This window comes from Pezoporus occidentalis, unplaced genomic scaffold (assembly GCF_034315485.1).
Source record: "Pezoporus occidentalis ecotype Australia unplaced genomic scaffold, CSIRO_AGI_Poc_V1 ctg172, whole genome shotgun sequence".
NCBI lineage: Eukaryota > Metazoa > Chordata > Aves > Psittaciformes > Psittacidae > Pezoporus > Pezoporus occidentalis.
Window position 1 is genome coordinate 1,509,736 of NW_026913554.1, and position 17,456 is coordinate 1,527,191.

At 41.1% G+C, this 17,456-nt stretch overlaps 1 protein-coding gene and 1 long non-coding RNA gene across 4 annotated transcripts in view; one reads left to right on the top strand and one right to left on the bottom strand.

Moving 5' to 3' along the window:
* TSPAN9 (tetraspanin 9) overlaps positions 1–17,456 on the top strand; it is a 160,785-nt gene that overhangs the window by 91,918 nt on the left and 51,411 nt on the right. The gene's annotated exons all lie outside the window — the stretch shown is intronic.
* Positions 3,326–13,557, bottom strand: LOC134161292 (uncharacterized). The gene is made up of 2 exons (XR_009963929.1): positions 13,428–13,557; positions 3,326–3,355 (listed from the first exon to the last, which is right to left on the bottom strand). It is a non-coding gene; the product is annotated as an uncharacterized LOC134161292 (long non-coding RNA).

Genomic DNA, 17,456 nt, shown 5'->3' on the forward strand with positions numbered 1-17,456 from the left:
AACTTTCATGTAGGGATTATTACTGTAGACTCAAACTGCATATTTATCCTGGGGGGCATGGGGAGGAAGTGAAAGGAGGTGAGACTTTCTCTGTTTTATTGGCTCTTGGACAATAAATATAGTTGCATAATGGAGAATCCAATTCACTCGATTTCTGAACTACTTTAAATATGTATAGGGTTATAATGGCCTACACTTGTCTGAGGTTAATAGACCACTCCAAACACTATTTAAAAATGAGCGAAATAGAGCCAGTCCAGAAATTGTCCTGAAATCCTCTGAAAGTAAGTGAAGCCTGTACATAACTAACGTGCCATAAAGCAGAACTGGTGAACTGAATTCTGTTCCAGTAGTTGTAGAAATTTGTTAGAAGACCCACTGCTTATTTTCAGGGTATTTTACTACTTATTGCCAACTTCTTAGAAAAATATGAGGAACAAATAATGCTGAAAGGAAATTCAAAAGCATCTTACGTAGTGGTAAAGCTGTGGCATACCTCAGACCTTACACAGCTGTTTCAAAGAAAATAGATGTCTTTGGTGAACTACTTGACCACCAGATATATGGCCTATTTCTTCTGCAAAGTGCTGAGATTCCACTGATTTGTAAAAGATGTACTGAGTGTTTAATACCTAAATTACTTTCATTGTCCTGTGCCAAGCAAGAAACAAATTGTACTGTTCTAAATTTAGTTATGAATGAATTCACTCTGTTTAGCTTCCATGCTTTGAAACAGCTTTCTGTTTATTCTGTGGAATAGTATACAAGTGCATAACTGATGCACTAAAATTAGAGTTCATTTGATGGAGAAAGCCCTCTGAATTATAAGCAAAAGATGACTAATAAGTCATCCTGTGTACTGTTTCAAAATGTCATACCTCCTATATTTGTCATCTCAAACTTTGTTCATGTGATATCTTGCTTACTGCCTGGGAAGGAAGGGAAAGTCTTGTGTCAGGTTTAGATGTGCTTGGTTTCCTTTGGAAGTACCAGTACCACAACTCTGCACAAAATCTGCTTCTTACTGGCAGCTTTCCAAGTATTGCTGCTTTTGACAGCTTCTTTTTGTGCTGTGTATGAAGTGAGAGGGACTTCTTGATGAGTCTTGGGAAATGTAATCTGCAGTTGTTTCACAAACTGGTGTGTAATAAGATACAGACTTTTCTGTGTTTAACACTCAGATGAAATTATGTTTCAGTTCAATATGAAGAAAAAAATCTGCAGTTTAATTTTAAAAGTTGAAAGGAATTGCACCAGGCTTTAAAATTAGATCCCTTGTTAATATTGAAGATTATTGGAAGTACGTCAAAGCATTTGAGGAATTTCTGGAGAAAAGCTTGTGTTCCATATATGATGAAAGCTTACTGCAAAGACCTGTTAGTTACATAGCTGAGACTCTTAAATGCAACCTTAATTATGCAAGCTTTTATCAGTTATATATAGAAGACAGCCCATGGATAGAGCAGTCTAATATGTCTTGTGACAGCTATGACTATATTAAATTGCATACTCTGGTGGCATTCTGCCAGCCAAGTGGGACTGTAAGCTGGAAATACTAGGATTATTTTAAAATGCTAAATCTGTCTCATTGCTACTTTATTTCTCTAGGTATGGAGCTTGAAGTATTGAAGGTTGTAGAAAGCAGGCATTGCATCCCAGATCAGCAGTTGCAATATTGCTCTTATGCTGTAAATTGTGACATTCTTATGGTATGCTTTACATGCTTGTTAAAGACACTGCTGCAGTGAGCCTACTCAGTGATCCTAAGCAGCTGAGGATACCTGTTTCCTATGAAAATTTTGGAAAGCATCTTTTTCAGAGAAAATGCTTTTCATCAGCTGATTATGTATTTTCAGTATCTATGCGGTTTGTTCCCTCTGAGTGTGTGAACCGTATCCATGAAGATACATTTATTGCTTTGCTATTCCATCTGCTTTTGCTTCTAGGACATCATCTGATATCCCAGTCCTTTCCATGGGATGTCACTATTTCTAGAAGCAGTGAAGTTTGGGAAGTGTGCCATAAAATGAGTTGCCTCATGTCCCCCAAATAAAGTGAGATTTCAGTATGATCTTCACATTTGATGTGCAGCCTCTTTCTGTAGTACTGAATTTTATTTCAGGTTTGAATTGTGTTGGAAGAGGTCAAGAATAATTTTGGTGGGGCTTGGAAATACTTACTGAATTCTTGATTCTGCTGCATTATGGGACACATTGTAGTCTCTTTTTGTCTCGCTTCCATTTCTGCAAAACGGAAAAACCTTTGTCTTCCTTAATTTTGTTTTGCCTATCTAGTTGTGGAGTGTCTAGCATACAGCCCATGGGTAAGATCTTGCCCAGAGAGCCATTCTGCCAGGCCTTCTAGCTTCCCAGCTCTATTCTATGTGCGGAAGCACAGAGCAGGATCCAAAGTGTGCCAGTCAATAATAGAATCATAGAATAGTTAGGGTTGGAAAGGACCTTGAGATCATCAAGTTCCAACCCCCCTGCCATGGGCAGGGACACTTCACACTAAACCATCTCACCTAAAATAATGATGATAAATAAAAGCAATAATGATTGCTTTCTTTTCAGAGATGTAATGCCCATTTTGTACTTCTGTGTTAGTACAAAAGAGAGAAAGTAAGGAGAAAGTTTATTGGTAATTCTAATAGAGTTAACATATGTAGAAATAAGTTATTGACACTTTTGATAGGTATGGGAGGAAGGGGAGGTCAATTCCTTATGGAAAATTAGTAATCTTTTTGAGAGGAACGTGCATCTTTCTGTGTATGCTGTTGACCCAGAGATTTCTTGCTGTTTAATTATCAGCTAAACCATTGCCTCAGCAAAACTTCTGAACTAAGAGTAAGAAGTGACAAATAGTAAACACACTTAAAAAGGGCAAGTTGTGCATGGAGATCAAAAAAACACATGAAAGTGAGATAATAATTGTGTGAACACATGGTCCGTGAATGCAGATGTTTTGAATGGAACATGGCTTCATTTCTTCCTGCTGTACTTGAGGCAGCTGTGGGGAATGAATCAGTTGTGGGGAATGAATCAGCTGAAAGGATTCCTGCTTTTTACTTGTAATTTGTATTATTTTTTAAAAAAAGTGGAAGGAGTCTAAGTAAGAAAGTTGTCAGGAAGTTTTTGGTTTACTCTGCTTGAAAATTGCTGTTCTTTGATGTTCTTGGGTACATTCATCTGTCACCAGTGAACAGGGGCTTAAAAGATCCATCTGTTCCTCGGGTGTGTCTTTTGCCATTGTTGACACCACCTGCATATTTAGAAGTCCATCCTTTACTCTCCATTTCTTCTGTTTCTGCTCTCCTTTTTTTTGATTTTGTTCAACTAGCATGAGACCTGAAGCACTGCAGAGGATGAGAAAGGGATTACTAAGGTTTAGTATTTAATTTCATGAAGAATGGAGGATCAGCTAACTGAGTGCACCAGATTTGCAACATACAGATTAGGTTAGTTAACATTAGGATAGTTAATCAGGGTAATTTCATTGTGTGAAATTGCATTGTGATATAATTGAAAAAACAGATTTTGTGCACCTTCTTGGGGGAGCAGACTGCCCAGCAATCTGTACAGTGTTATATTTTCTCTCTTCATCGTTACTTATTATAAAAGCTGGTTTTATATCTCTTTTTTTACTTTTGTCTATTTTTGAAAAATAGTCATTACTTAGCAAGTTACATGTTGGAAGAGTTAATTGTAACCTGCCAATATATCCATCGAGCTTTAATAAAGCTTACTGCCTAAAAACCTACAAGATGAGCATAATTGTCCTGTGTAACTCAGGACAGTGCCTTTGGAAATAAATGTTCAAATAAATTGCATTGTATTCATTCTTTACTGGTTAGGACAGAGAACTGAGAAGTGAGTTGCAAGAACCCTGTTTCAGGGAGTGCTGTTGACTTGCTGTGACATTTTGTCTGGACTGAACACTCTGTTCTGATTTTTTTATGGGAAGGTGCAGTGGTACCCATGTTATGGAGGTACTGAGACTTAGTTGTTTAAACACGCTGTAGGACTGTAAAAGTTTAAATTACCGAAACGATTTCTGTTTGTATTCCTGGTGTGGGAATTTGAAATTAAAAGCCTTAGCAATGTTAAATGGTTAATAGTTGAGAAGATGAAGCAAGTACATTATATCTAGTCATTCTGGCTTCTTCCCAGGCTGGGATCCTCCCTATATTTGTTGTTATCATTGTGTCTGTTAGTCATTTAGTTTTATAACATGCAACCTTACTAAAAAGGAGGGGTTTGTTGGGTTTGTTATGTTGGTTTTGGTTTTTTTTTTTTTTGGTGGGGAAAAGAAAGGATCTTGGGCAAAAGCATGTGAACTTTATAGGTGTATTTATTTCTGGAATTCAGAAATATTGACTGTATTTCACCTTATCATTAAATTGGGTAGTGGTCTATTGATTATTGCTGTTAATCTGTTCCTTTCTTTTCAGAGTCTGTCTCCAATATTTTTCTGGTTTCTGTTTGTCAGACCTGTAAATGCCGAGTCTGAATAATCTTTCACTGACTGCATAATCAATGTAAAATAATCAGTTGTAAAATGATGAGCATACCCGTGTTAATTAAAGGCAAGCTAATGGACTGATAATAAATTACTTAAATGGTAGTGTTTCTGATTTGGATAAGAAAAATGTGACATAATTTACACTCAGACTTGTGTTATTCAGCATGCAAGATGATTTGTATATTGTAAGTCAAGTGATCTATTTGGAATAGCAGTTTTGACACCTTTCATACCATGCATTACTTCTAGCTTAAATAGTTTATAGACTAGCTTTGCTGTCTAGAAGAATCATCCATGAAAAAGGTTTTATAGAATCATAGAATCGTTAGGGTTGGAAAGGACCTTAAGATCATGTAGTTCCAACGCCCCTGCCGTGGGCAGGGACACCTTATGCTAAACCATATCACCCAAGGCCTTGTCCAGCCTGGTCTTGAACACTGCCACGGATGGAGCATTCACAACCTCCCTGGGCAACCTCTTCCAGTGCCTCACCACCCTAACAGGAAAGAATTTCCTTCTTATATCCAACCTAAACTTCCCCTGTTTAAGTTTTAACCCATTACCCCTTGTCCTGTCACTACAGTCTCTGATGAAGAGTCCCTCTCCAGTATGCACACCTACAGCCCCCTTCAGATACTGGAAGGCTGCTATGAGGTCTCCACGCAGCCTTCTCTTCTCCAGGCTGAACAGCCCCAACTTTCTCAGCGGGTCTTCATACAGGAGGTGCTCCAGCCCCTGATCATCCTCGTGGCCCTCCTCTGGACTTGTTCCAACAGTTCTGTGTCCTTTTTATGTTGAGGACGCCAGAACTGCACACAATACTCCAGGTGAGGTCTCACAAGAGCAGAGTAGAGGGGCAGGATCACCTCCTTCGACCTGCTGGTCACGCTCCTTTTGATGCAGCCCAGGATACGGTTGGCTTTCTGGGCTGTGAGCGCACACTGCCGGCTCATGTTCATTTTCTCATCGACCAGCACCCCCAAGTCCTTCTCTGCAGGGCTGCTCTGAATCTCTTCTCTGCCCAACCTGTAGCTGTGCCTGGGATTGCTCCCACCCAGGTGTAGGAACTTGCACTTGGCATGGTTAAACTTCATGAGGTTGGCATCAGCCCACCTCACAAGCATGTCAAGGTCCCTCTGGATGGCATTCCTTCCCTCCAGTGTGTCAACCGAACCACACAGCTTGGTGTCATCGGCAAACTTGCTGAGGGCGCACTCAATCCCACTGTCCGTGTCAGCGACAAAGATGTTGAACAAGACCAGTCCCAACACCAATCCCTGGGGGACACCACTCGTTACTGGTCTCCAGCCGGACATTGAGCCGTTGACCGCAACTCTTTGCATGCGGCCATCCAGCCAGTTCTTTATCCACCGAGGGGTCCATCCATCAAATTGATGTCTCTCCAATTTAGAGACAGGGATGTCGTGTGGGGCAGTGTCGAACACTTTACACAAGTCCAGGTAGATGACATCAACTGCTCTACCCCTGTCCATCAGTTCTGTAGCCCCATCACAGAAGGCCACCAAATTGGTCAGGCAGGATTCCCCTTAGTGAAGCCATGCTGGCTGTCACCAAGCACCTTGTTGTTTTCCATGTGCCTTAGCATGCCATCCAGGAGAATCTGCTCCAAGATTTTGCCAGGCACAGAGGTGAGACTGACTGGTCTGTAATTCCCTGGGTCATCCATTTTCCTCTTCTTGAAAATGGGGGCTATATTTCCCTTTTTCCAGTCGTCGGGAACTTCACCTGACTGCCATGATGGTCTTGAACCAGATCCTCTCCTACAGTGGGCGCAAGGTCTTCATTCTCACAGTCCCTGCATCTGCCTTCCAAGACTTGGGTGGTGTGGTCAGAGCCTTTGCCAGTGAAGACCAAGGCAAAGAAGTCATTCAGAACCTCAGCCTTCTCCAAATTCAGGGTAGCCAGTTCTCCTGATAGCTTCCGGAGAGGGCCTACGTTATCTTTTATTTGCAGTGTGCCTATAGAATCCCTTCCTGTTATCTATAAGTTTTCCATCAGCTCCTCTTCTATCTCCTCACAGAGCTCCGTGCATTCCAGCTGCTCTCTCACACAAAGAACAACTCTCCTTTCTTGTCTTCTTTTCCTGTCCTTCCTGTTTTAATCCTATACCTCACTAACTTGTAAAATGTGAAGTTAAACTCTGTGTTATGAAACACTGTAAAGGCATATGAGACTTAGGCCTGAGCTCAGTTGCTTATGAAGTTCTAAGTCCTTTCACTGCTTTTCTGTATTTGGAGACTTCCAACTGTTCAGATCATTACATGCTCCAAGTGCACTCACGAAACATCTTGCTGCCTGGACCTGAGGCATAGTAGCCTGGGGGCGTGATCAGCAGACCTATTAGTAGCCTTGTGGAAATGCAGTGCATCTTTCACTACATCTCTTTCAGATGTATTATTGTTTCTGCTTATCTGGGGTAACTTCAAAAGGAGAAATGTGGCACAACTGATAGGTACAAATGGGAAAAGAAGCAAACTTAGGACTCCAGGGAGTGCATTACACAATTCTTCTTGTCATGATTTTGGAACAGATGTTTTTTGTCATGCAAGGACATACCTGTATAAGGAGTAGAGCTAAGGCAACTGTTCATGCAGAAGTCAGTGATCCCAAGGTAACAGTATAGAAATATAGTCTGGTGTCACCATTCCTGTCTATGAAATTCTGCAAAGGTGTGATTGCTGTGGGTAGATTGCTTCCATTGGCACCTCCCTGTGCCTTGCATGTTCTTCTGGATGCATGAAAGCACAGATCTTCCCTTCTTATTTCTCAAGCACTCACAACATCGCTAGTTATGATGCTACCAATCAGTGATCTTCACATGTGTGGGTGCTAGGAAGCAGCATCATACATTTCACTTAATATGCTATTTCTTTGTTTCCAAAGGAGAGTCATTTCATTGGTTTGATTTAGAATAGAATAGAATAGTTCTAGTTGGAAGGAACCTACCATGATCAACTAGTCCAGCTGCTTAACTACTTAAGGGCTGACCAAAAGTTAAAGCAAAATATTAAGGGCATTGTCCAAATGCTTCTTAGACATGGACAGGCATGGAGCACTGACTGTCTCTTTAGAAAGCCTGTTCAAGTGTCTGACAACCTTCTTAATGAAGAAATGCTTCCTAATGTCAAGCCTGAATCTCCCCTGACACAGATTTGAACCATTCCCATGCATCCTGTCACTGGGTACCACAGAGATGAGACCAGCACCTTCTTCTCCACTTCTCCTCAAGAAGTTGTAGGGAACAATGAGGTTGCCTCTCAGCCTCCTTTTCCTCATACTAGCCAAACACGGAGTCCTTAGCCGCTCCACACAGGACATGCCTTTCAGCCCTTCCACTGGTTTTCTTGCCTTCCACTGGACACATTCAAGGACCTTCACATCTTTCTTAAGCCATGGGGCCCAGAACTCTTTAGTGAAGCCATACCAATGCTAAATATAGTGTAATGATCACCTCTTTTGACTGGCTGGTTATGCTGTGTTTGATGCGCTCCAGGATGTGGTTTTGCCCTCTTGGCTGCCAGGGGACACTGCTGCCTCGCATTGATTGAGCCTGTTTTCGGCCCAGCACCCACAGGTCCCTCTGGAGGGCTGCTTGCAAGCCTCACCTCTCCCAACTTCTATCTCACGTTACTCCATCCGAGATGCAGAATTCAGCATTTTTTGTTATTAAATTGATGATTGCCTAATTCTCCAAACTAACAGTTCCCTCTGCAAGGCCTCTCATCCCTCAGGAGAGTCAACAGCAGCTCCCAATTTGATTTCATCAGCAAACTTGCTAATGATTCATTCAACTGCACCCTCATTCTTGATAAACATTGAACAGAACTGGCCCTAGAATGACCCCTGAGGAACACTGCTGGTGACCAGTTGTCAGGCAGATGGAGCCCCATTTTCTGCAGCCCTCTGAGCTATGCCCTTCAGCTGGACAGCTTGTCTTGAAGAATGCTGTAAGGGGCAGTATCAAAAGCCTTAGTAAAATACATAAAGACTACATCTACTGCTTTCCTTTCACCCACTAGCTGTGTGACTTCATCATAGCCGGATATCAAATTAGTTAGAACTTGCCCTCTGTGAACCCATGTTGACTGTGCCTGCTGATTGCATTGCCCTTTAAATGCCTTTCAGTAGCACCCGGTATGATCTGCATAATTACCCCAGGTTAAGAGATTAGACTAGCAGGTCTGTAGTTTCCTCATGCCCTTCTTGTAGATTGGAATAATGTTGGCTACCTTCCAGTCAGCACGGACCTCCCCAGACGTTTGGTAGATGATCAACACAGGTTCTGCTGTAATATCTACTAGCTCCTTCAGTATTCTGGGCCGAATCCCATCAGGCCCCATAGATTTATGTACATTCAGCTAAAATGGCTGGTCCCTTACAATTTCAGTGTCCACTAATTAAAAGTCACTGTTCCCACAGTCGTGGTTCTTCACCTCAGCCCAAGGTCTATCAGTAGTATTTACGACTGAAGCAAAAACCCCCAACATTGAATGCCTTTGCTTTTTCTTCATCCCTATTTGTCAGGTGAGTATCTTCAAAGACTGTTGCTTCAGTGCTTTCCTTACGCCTCCTCTTGCTATTAATGTACTCAAAAAAAATTAAAACAACTAAAGCTTTTGTTTCTTCCCAATAGAATTGGTTGGCTGATGAGCTGACAGAGTGTGAAATCTGTCTTTTGTAAGTCTTACCATTTGTTTCAGCTGCAGGTTAGAGAAAACCCACAGCGACTCCAACAGACTTTTTTTTTCTTTTTTTTTTTAATTGAAGGTAAATAAAATCTTAATGGTTTATGGAAGATTTCAAATTAGTGGTATTTGTTTAATGTTGTCGTCATCATTTATTCTACCACCAGAATGGAAGGGGCTCAGCTACTTGTTCTACGAGTGTCTTTACTTCTTCATGTAAATATCCATTGTCACTGTCATGTAGGAAACATCAAGTATTTTTTAGGTACAGTGCAGTCTGTCCAGCTGTGGTTCAACATGTGGAGATAGACTGGTACCCTAGAAATCATTTTTGCACAGAGGATTCTGAGGTCTAACAATTGTGAAAGCAGTCTACGTTGCAAGCAAGGCAAATAAGACAAACTAAAATAAACTACTGGGGTATATTTTGTTTGTTTGATTTGGCTTTGTTTTGTTTTTTTAGATACAGGAAGGAGGCATTCACTTCACAATTGGCATTGCAGTAACATTATCCAGAGGTAACAGCTGGTATGGCCCCAGCATTCTGGAAATCCACCTATAGATAGATGTAGTGAGGGGGTTTTGCGACTGATTTTATTTTGAAATCTAATTTGTTAGATCTTAGAACAGGAGCCAAATGCATTTAAAAATATAATTAATTATAGCAAACATACTTTCTTAGAATAAAAAGAAATCTTGTAGAGGTCTATAACTCACTGAGTGTAATGGACCAAGATACAGTTTATTCTGACTGATCTTCCTCCCAGATATGTAACTGAATACACTAGTGCTTTATATTCAGCACAAATATGGTTGTCTTCACTATAAATACTATTTTTTTGGTGTATTTTTGAGACAATAGGCTGAAGCTTTTCAGAAAGTAGGCATTGAAATAGTTAATTGTTGTTTTGTTCTGATTTTCCTCCATTCTTTCTGATTCTCAAATATGAAAGCAGTAGATACAGTATGGTTGTCTGTAGTTTCTACTGCTTGCCTTGCAAGTGGATTCCATCCAGCTGGTTGTAGTTTATGCATTGGATGCAAGGCGGAATTAATGAATGCCTCCTTTACATCAGTCTTTACAGCTAGGACAGGCCCTCAGGAGTCCCTGGCCTCAGAGGTTAGAGATGAAGGCTGGAGAAAGGAGGACTTCCCCCTGGTTGTAGAGACTTCAGTTAGGGATAGACTTAACACCCATAAATCTATGGGCCCAAATGGGATGCACCCAAGGGTACTGAGGAAGCTGGCAGATGTTGTCCTGCCGCTCTCCATCATCTCTAAAAAAGCGTGGAGAACAGGTGATGTGCCCAGTGATTGGAGGAAGGCCAATGTCACTCCAATCTGCAAAAAGGGTAAGAAAGAGGATCTGGGAAACTACTGGCCAGTCAGCCTCACCTCCATCCCTGGAAAGATGGTGGAACTGGTCATTCTGGAGGTCATCCCCAAGCACGTAGAAGAAAAGAAGGTCACTGGGAGTAGTCAGCATGAATTCACCAAGGGTAGATCTTGCTTTACCAATCTAATAGCCTTTTATGGTGACATGTCAAGATGCGCTGACAAGGGGGAGGAGTGTACATTATCTACCTTGACTTCAGCAAGTCTTTTGACACTGTCTCCCATAACATCCTCATAGGTAAGCTTAGGAAATGTGGGTCAGATAAATGGACAGTAATGTGGATTGAGAACTGGCTGAATGGCAGAGTTCAGAGGGTTGTGATCAGAGGAGTAGAATCCAATTGGAGGTCTGTAGTCAGTGGTGTTCCCCAGGGGTCAGTACTGGGATTGGTCTTACTCAGCTTACTTATCAAAGACCTGAACAAAGGGATGGAATGTACCCTCAGCAAGTTAGCAGATCATATGAAGCTGGGGGGAGTGGCTGATACACCTGAAGGCTGTGCTGCCATTCAGTTGGACCTTGATAAGCTGGAGAATTGGGTGGAAAGAAACCTAATGGGGCTTAACAAGGGCAAGTGTAGGGTACTGCACATGGTTAAGGAAGAACCCCAAGTACCAGTACAGGTTGGGGGCAGACATACTAGAGAGTAGTTCATCTGAGAAAAACTTGGAAGTATTGGTGGATGTCACGTTGATTATGAGCTGGCAGTGTGCCCTTGCAGCGAGGAAGTCCAATAGTATCATGGGGTGCATTGGGAAGAGTGTAGCCAGCAGGTCAAGGGAGGTGATCCACCCCCTCTACTCAGCCCTGGTGAGGCCACATCTGGTATATTGTGTCCAGTGCTGGGCTCCTCAGTACCTGAAAAACAAGATTCTACTGGAGAAGGAGCTCCAGTGGAGGGCTACAAGGATGATCAAAGGTCTGGAGCACCTCTCTTATGAGGACAGATAGTGGGAGGTGGGCCTGTTTAGTCTAGAGAAGTGAAGACTGAGAGGGGGGTCTCCATGCATATCAAGTATCTCAAAGGTGAGCGCCAGGAGGATGGTGTCAAGCACAAGAAGTTTCACCTCAACACAAGGAAGAACTCCTTTACGTTGAGGGTGGTGGAACACTGAAACAGGCTGCCCAGGGGTGTTGGGGAGTCTCCCTCTCTGGAGACATTCAGAACCCATCTGGAGACCTTCCTGTTTAACCTGCTCTAGGTGGCCCTGCCTTGGCAGGGGGGCTGGACTGGATTATCTCCAGAGGTCCCTTCCAACCATAAGGATTCTGTGATTTTTAATCGTGTTTATGAACTGTAAATGTGTTCTTTGCAGGTTAGAATTACAAACCTGAGGAAATAATTAGCTATAATAGGTTCCATATGAACTTCTTACTCCTTTTTAATAGCTCTCACTAGAATGTCATCTTGGGCTTTTTTCAACTTCATTTTGTCCAGCTTTTGGTGCCATAGAATGGTGATAGAAAAGACCGAGGAGAGAGAAGCATATCAAGTGTATTTATATAGCATCATAAAAAAACCCAAAACAAAACAAAAAAACCTGTGTTTTTAGTATTTGTGGCATATACTTTTTAAGTGAGTCATTATAGTATACAGCAGCTTTCTAGGTGTTTTGCTCCCTTTTGTCCTACTGCTATGGGAAGTTCTCATTTTACGTCATCTGTGTATAAAAGATTATTCAGAGAGGTAAGGTTTCAGGCTATGTCTTTGTGGGCATGGTGGGTTTTTGCTAGTTAATGTATCATTTCCAATGAAAGCTCAATATAACAAAGCAACCTAAAAACTGCCTCTACAGAAGTGGCTTCTACTGTGTATTTGCATATTGAAAATATAGAGGTTGTCAGTAGATGTTTGGCAAGAGAACCTAACATTAAATATAGCCAAGGAAATTAGATAAGACTTTCCATTCCACAAATTTGTGTCATTATAGTTACACAATAAGCTTCTCATAGCACAAAGAATTTATGTAGGAATTCTGCATTCAGCTCTAGTTGATTTCCAGCAAACCTGAAGTAATTAAAAAAGGTACTCTGAATAGGTGCAGCTGCATTGGGAATGTTACTCCTTTTCAGTAGCCTTGTCAGATGCTTATTGCAAAAGTGGGTACCGTAAAAACAATTAGTATTATATAAGTGAAGCTTGCTTTCTGTATTAATAGTTAGCTTTTTATGGCTAAATGAAAGTGATGGGGTAGAAACAAATCCATCTTGTATGTCTAAAAAAAGGCTTATATTTTAGTCACCCACTTTAAGATACTTCTAAAATGGTATTATTTATGAATTTGTGGTGTCGAATTAAACATTTTAAATTCTTCCTCTAGTAATTACAGGAAATATCACATTTCCCTGCCTTACAGTGGCTATTTCTTGACTTTGCCATTGCAGGATGTTTCAATTTTAGTATCTCAAAACATTTCCATCAAAGACAACATGAAAAATTATCTAGTTCCTTCCAGAATAAGCACAGGATTCTGATTAGAGGAAAGACAATGGAGGGGTGAGGATGAAAAGGTTGGCAGGGGTAACAGTATAGCTCAGGTCTGATTAGTCTGCTTTTTAAAACTTCCATTACTGCTCTGCCCTGTAGAGAACATAAAGCATAAGAGAAAATACCCCTCTGTGGTATGTCACACTTCAGAATTAAATCGTTTTCATGGTTTAGTATGCGTGCAGAACTTGCTTCAGGTCTGGTAGTCCAAGTTAGTTTAATTTCAGCCTTGCTAAACACTGTCAATATGTTCTGGTTATTCTATCGGTGCAGCTGTTGTGACATGTTTGCCTACATGCAGCTAAAGAGCAGTCACCGTAACTATGGCAAGAGCACGGATGTATTCAGTAAGGTAATCCAGGTCTATGATGAGGGACACCGGAGGGATGATGTTGCCACAGCCTCCCTTTCTGTCCAGTGCAGAGCTGTTAGCTCCCTAATGGCAATTCCTTACCCTCTCCTTGACCTGGCATGTGGTCCGCCCTTTCTGAGAACTGTTGACCACTCATGTTTCCATGTATTAGCTAGTTACTAGTGAAAGGCAGTTTCATTCTCCTTTGTGCAAACCAGTCACATAATGTGTGTTGAGGCGACAGAGGAGTAAGGCAACATGCTTGTAGTATAGTATTGAAGAAGGGAAATGGAAGAAGTTGACTGCCGCAGAGCAGTAAGAAAAAACGAATAATGGGATAGTAGGGGGACTGCAGGGGATGGATGGTTTAAAAGAAAAGAGGAGGGAAAATATGAGTAAGAAGAGAAGGGGGTTGGGAAGAGTCTGAGAACATGGAAGGAGAAAAGTAGGGGTCAACATCTTTCTTTTCCCATTATTTCCTGGAGGTTGCTTCTCCAGGAGATAATTCAGATAGGCTGGCATGCCTTGAGGTTACATCTTCTAACTGGAAACATCAAACACACATCATTCTTTTTTCCCCTCATAAAGTTTAACAAGAAAACTATGCGCTATAGCTGCATCCAGCATCCTCACTGTTGGATTCATTGGCTTAATGGTTTAAACACACTATTTTCATTTCATCCTCCAGTTGTCTTTCATTTCTCTTTTGAAAAGCTGGGAAAGGAGGTGTGATTGCCGGGTTGTGACCGAGGTTAGCTTCACAACTCTTGCATGTCTCAGCTTTCCCCCAAGCCCAAGACTCCTTCACCATTTTCTCAGCTGGTTCTCCCCTTTCAGGCACTGAGCTCTGGAATGTCTAAAAGATGTAAGTTTTAGAATGATCTGTTTCCCTGTACCTGCATCCTTCTGCTGTCATCTGTAGTTAACCATTTTGTTCACAACTTGGTATGCTTACTGCCATGAAGCAGCCAGACTTAGTTGTTCTTTTCTTACGTTAAGCCCTTGCAGCCTGAGAGAAGAGCTTTGTCTATTCTCAGTCTTTCCTTTAGCTTCTCTTTCTCTCCTTTCTTCTCCAATTTTTAACTCTCTGCACGACGCTGTTTCCTTTTACAGTCCTATCAGCCAGAGTTTGCTGGCAGGGTTTGGTACAAATTATATGGTATTTTGGTATAATTGCTGAACACTTATTTGTACTTGCTGTGCCAATGCTGTTGATGTATATATATAAGAAAACAGCATTTCTGCCTTAGTCCAAGTCAGATGCACAGGTGGACAGTACACCTTAAATTTACTTCTCTTTCAAAGTGGCACATAAATGTATTGTTTATCAAATTGTTGATACCACTCTCTTATTCAAAAGAAATGGAAAAAAAAGACTAGGTAGAAAATCAAATGTAAAACTCACTTTTTTTTTTAAGAAAGGAAAGTTGTTTGCATGAGAAAAAGGGCATTGTGTACTGACGGTATGTGTTCATATGCCTAGTGTGATTCTAAGTGCAGAATTATATAAATCCTGGCTTATGCACAAACTGTATTCTGTATTGCAGCCTGACTCCAAACATGAACATGAGAACATTGAAGGAGGGGCGAGCTGTAGTTGTCTGGCTTTATGTACCTTCTTGGCTAGGGTCTCCTGTAATTCCAATTACCTGTAGGAATGATTCTCCATTTCTTGCTGATAACCCATGTGTGTAATCTAATGGTTGGATGTGTACATAAAAAGCAGAGACGAGCATTAATAATGCATAGTAATTTAACTGGGAAAGCTCTCTTTATTGAAGCATGTCCTTTTTACTTACTTTATGGAAGAAAAAAAGGATTCGTGTGCTTTCTTAGTGTCATTGCTGCTCATTGTGAATAAACTCTGTGTAATTTAAACCCTATACTTAAGCACTTCTAAAGCATCTGTGCTGAAAGGCAGCTGTTTGGTAGTCCAAGAAGAAATAAATCGGACTGAATTTTTACAAAGTGGCCTATACAACTGTTAAAAATGTGTAACTGCAGTCACTGGTATATACACTTACACTGCTCGGGAGTGAACAATGAGAGCCCTGGCAAAATACGGAGTGGGGTTTGTGGTTGTTGGGCAGCATTATAACCCTGGAAAGACAGGAAACTTCAGGTGAAGGAGTGCTTCAGCTGAGTATTTTCCACTGAGAGTGTTAAATGGGCAGCCGGGTGGCCTCTTTCCAACAGCAGAGACAGATGAGAAGCTGAAATGTCAGAGTCAGCTGGTGAGTTTTCATATGTGACAGTGCAGCCACAAATCCATTAAAACATCAGCACTAACTTCAAGACCGTCAGAACTGGGCTTTGGGAAGTGAAAGACAATCCTGTGACAGAGTTGAAAGGAATGGCTTGTGCGGGCTGTTTCTGATTGAAAGCTGCTTTTTTCTCTTGTCCCCCTCCCTTTTTTGAATTAACAGTGCCTACCATGCTGAGATAAGGGTGAGACCTCTGGGGGCTAAGGATATAGGAGACAGTCTGGTACAGAGTCCTCTGCCATTGTGTCTTTCTCCCTCTTTCACCTCCCTGGTGATGAGAGCAAACTGTGGGATTAGCAAAGAGGTTGGCTGCTTGGCAGGGAACATGTTGGGTGAGCACTTGAACTCTGGCTAAAAGATAACTGTGTGCTGTGAAGCATGGATTATACAAGGAAGATACAGTATGACCAAAAGACCACACACTCCCAATCCTTCTAGTACTTCAGGGTTTTGTACATCCTGGGTTCTTAGCTTAGGGTTTGTTTCATTGTTGGCTTTCTTTGTCTGTCATCTATGAAAAAATACCACTATCATTCTAAGAAAAAAAACGGGAATGTCTCAAAATGTGTCCAGGACTCAAGCTCAGTTATTAACTCATGATCCTTGGTTCCTCATCCCGTTTTGCAGAATGACAGAATTGCTTCACCCTCAGGTCACTGAGGTCATCATAGCTCGGCAGTTTTCCATCACTCATTGTCTGCTACTTCTTTGATAGAAATTGCTGTTATTTCCATAATTTTTTTTTTTTCACCTCCATAGGACAAAATACATCTGAACTGTAAACCCTCTGCAGCAGCCTGGTCAAACTGGATTCCTAATTCTGTTTCTATTGACTAATGGGTAAATGAGGTGTTCCTTTTTTTTCAGTAAGCCTTCCACTTTCTGGGTAGGCCTCTCAGCTGTGCGTATTTCATCTCTCCAAATTTGTTGTGTTATTGTAACTTCATATTCACTGGCATTACTCATCATAAGCATAGGGTTAGCTTAATTTAAACAAAGATAGACTTGCTTAATGAAAAAGAAATTAAAAAAGTAACTTCTTAATGCAGGTATCAATTTACAGTCTGACCAATGAGATCTGTCCATGTAAGAACATCTGCCAAGCTAATTAACCCTTTCTGGTTTTCTGCATTAGAAAGGAATAATCCCTGTGACTAGTTTCCCATTTGTCTTTACTGTAGTTCACTTTAATTAATTTCTCTCTTCTCCTTTAATCTGTCAATTTGATTGCTAGATTGAATGTTAAGCCTAAGATCCCTGGCAGTATCCCAATTCTAAGGCTACATTTTTATGAGATGGGTGTAATTTTTATAGTAAATAATGAGGAAAAAAAACCCACCTCTCTTTTCTTGGGGGTTGGAATCTGCTCTGAGATTGAGTTGTACACTGCTCCTGCCAGAGGGCTCTCTCTTACTCTTCCTGCAGCATGATTTTTCTTTGTTTGTTTTGTTTTGTTTTTTTTGACCCTCTTTGTCTCGTGCCAGTTTAGAAGTGAGAAAGAAACTGCTTTTAATCTTTTAAAAATGTTGTATTTCAGACAGAGTTCTTAATCAGTAGCACACAGTATGTCAGCACAGAGCAGTGTTTTTTTAGTATAGCATTTTGAAACATGTATTGCTAGAGGATTATTTCTTCACTTTGATTGGCTTAACCTCTCCATGAGTTTGCATGAGCATAATCTATGTGTATCTAATTATAATTATTAAAGAAGCTGAGTACAGCCTATCCT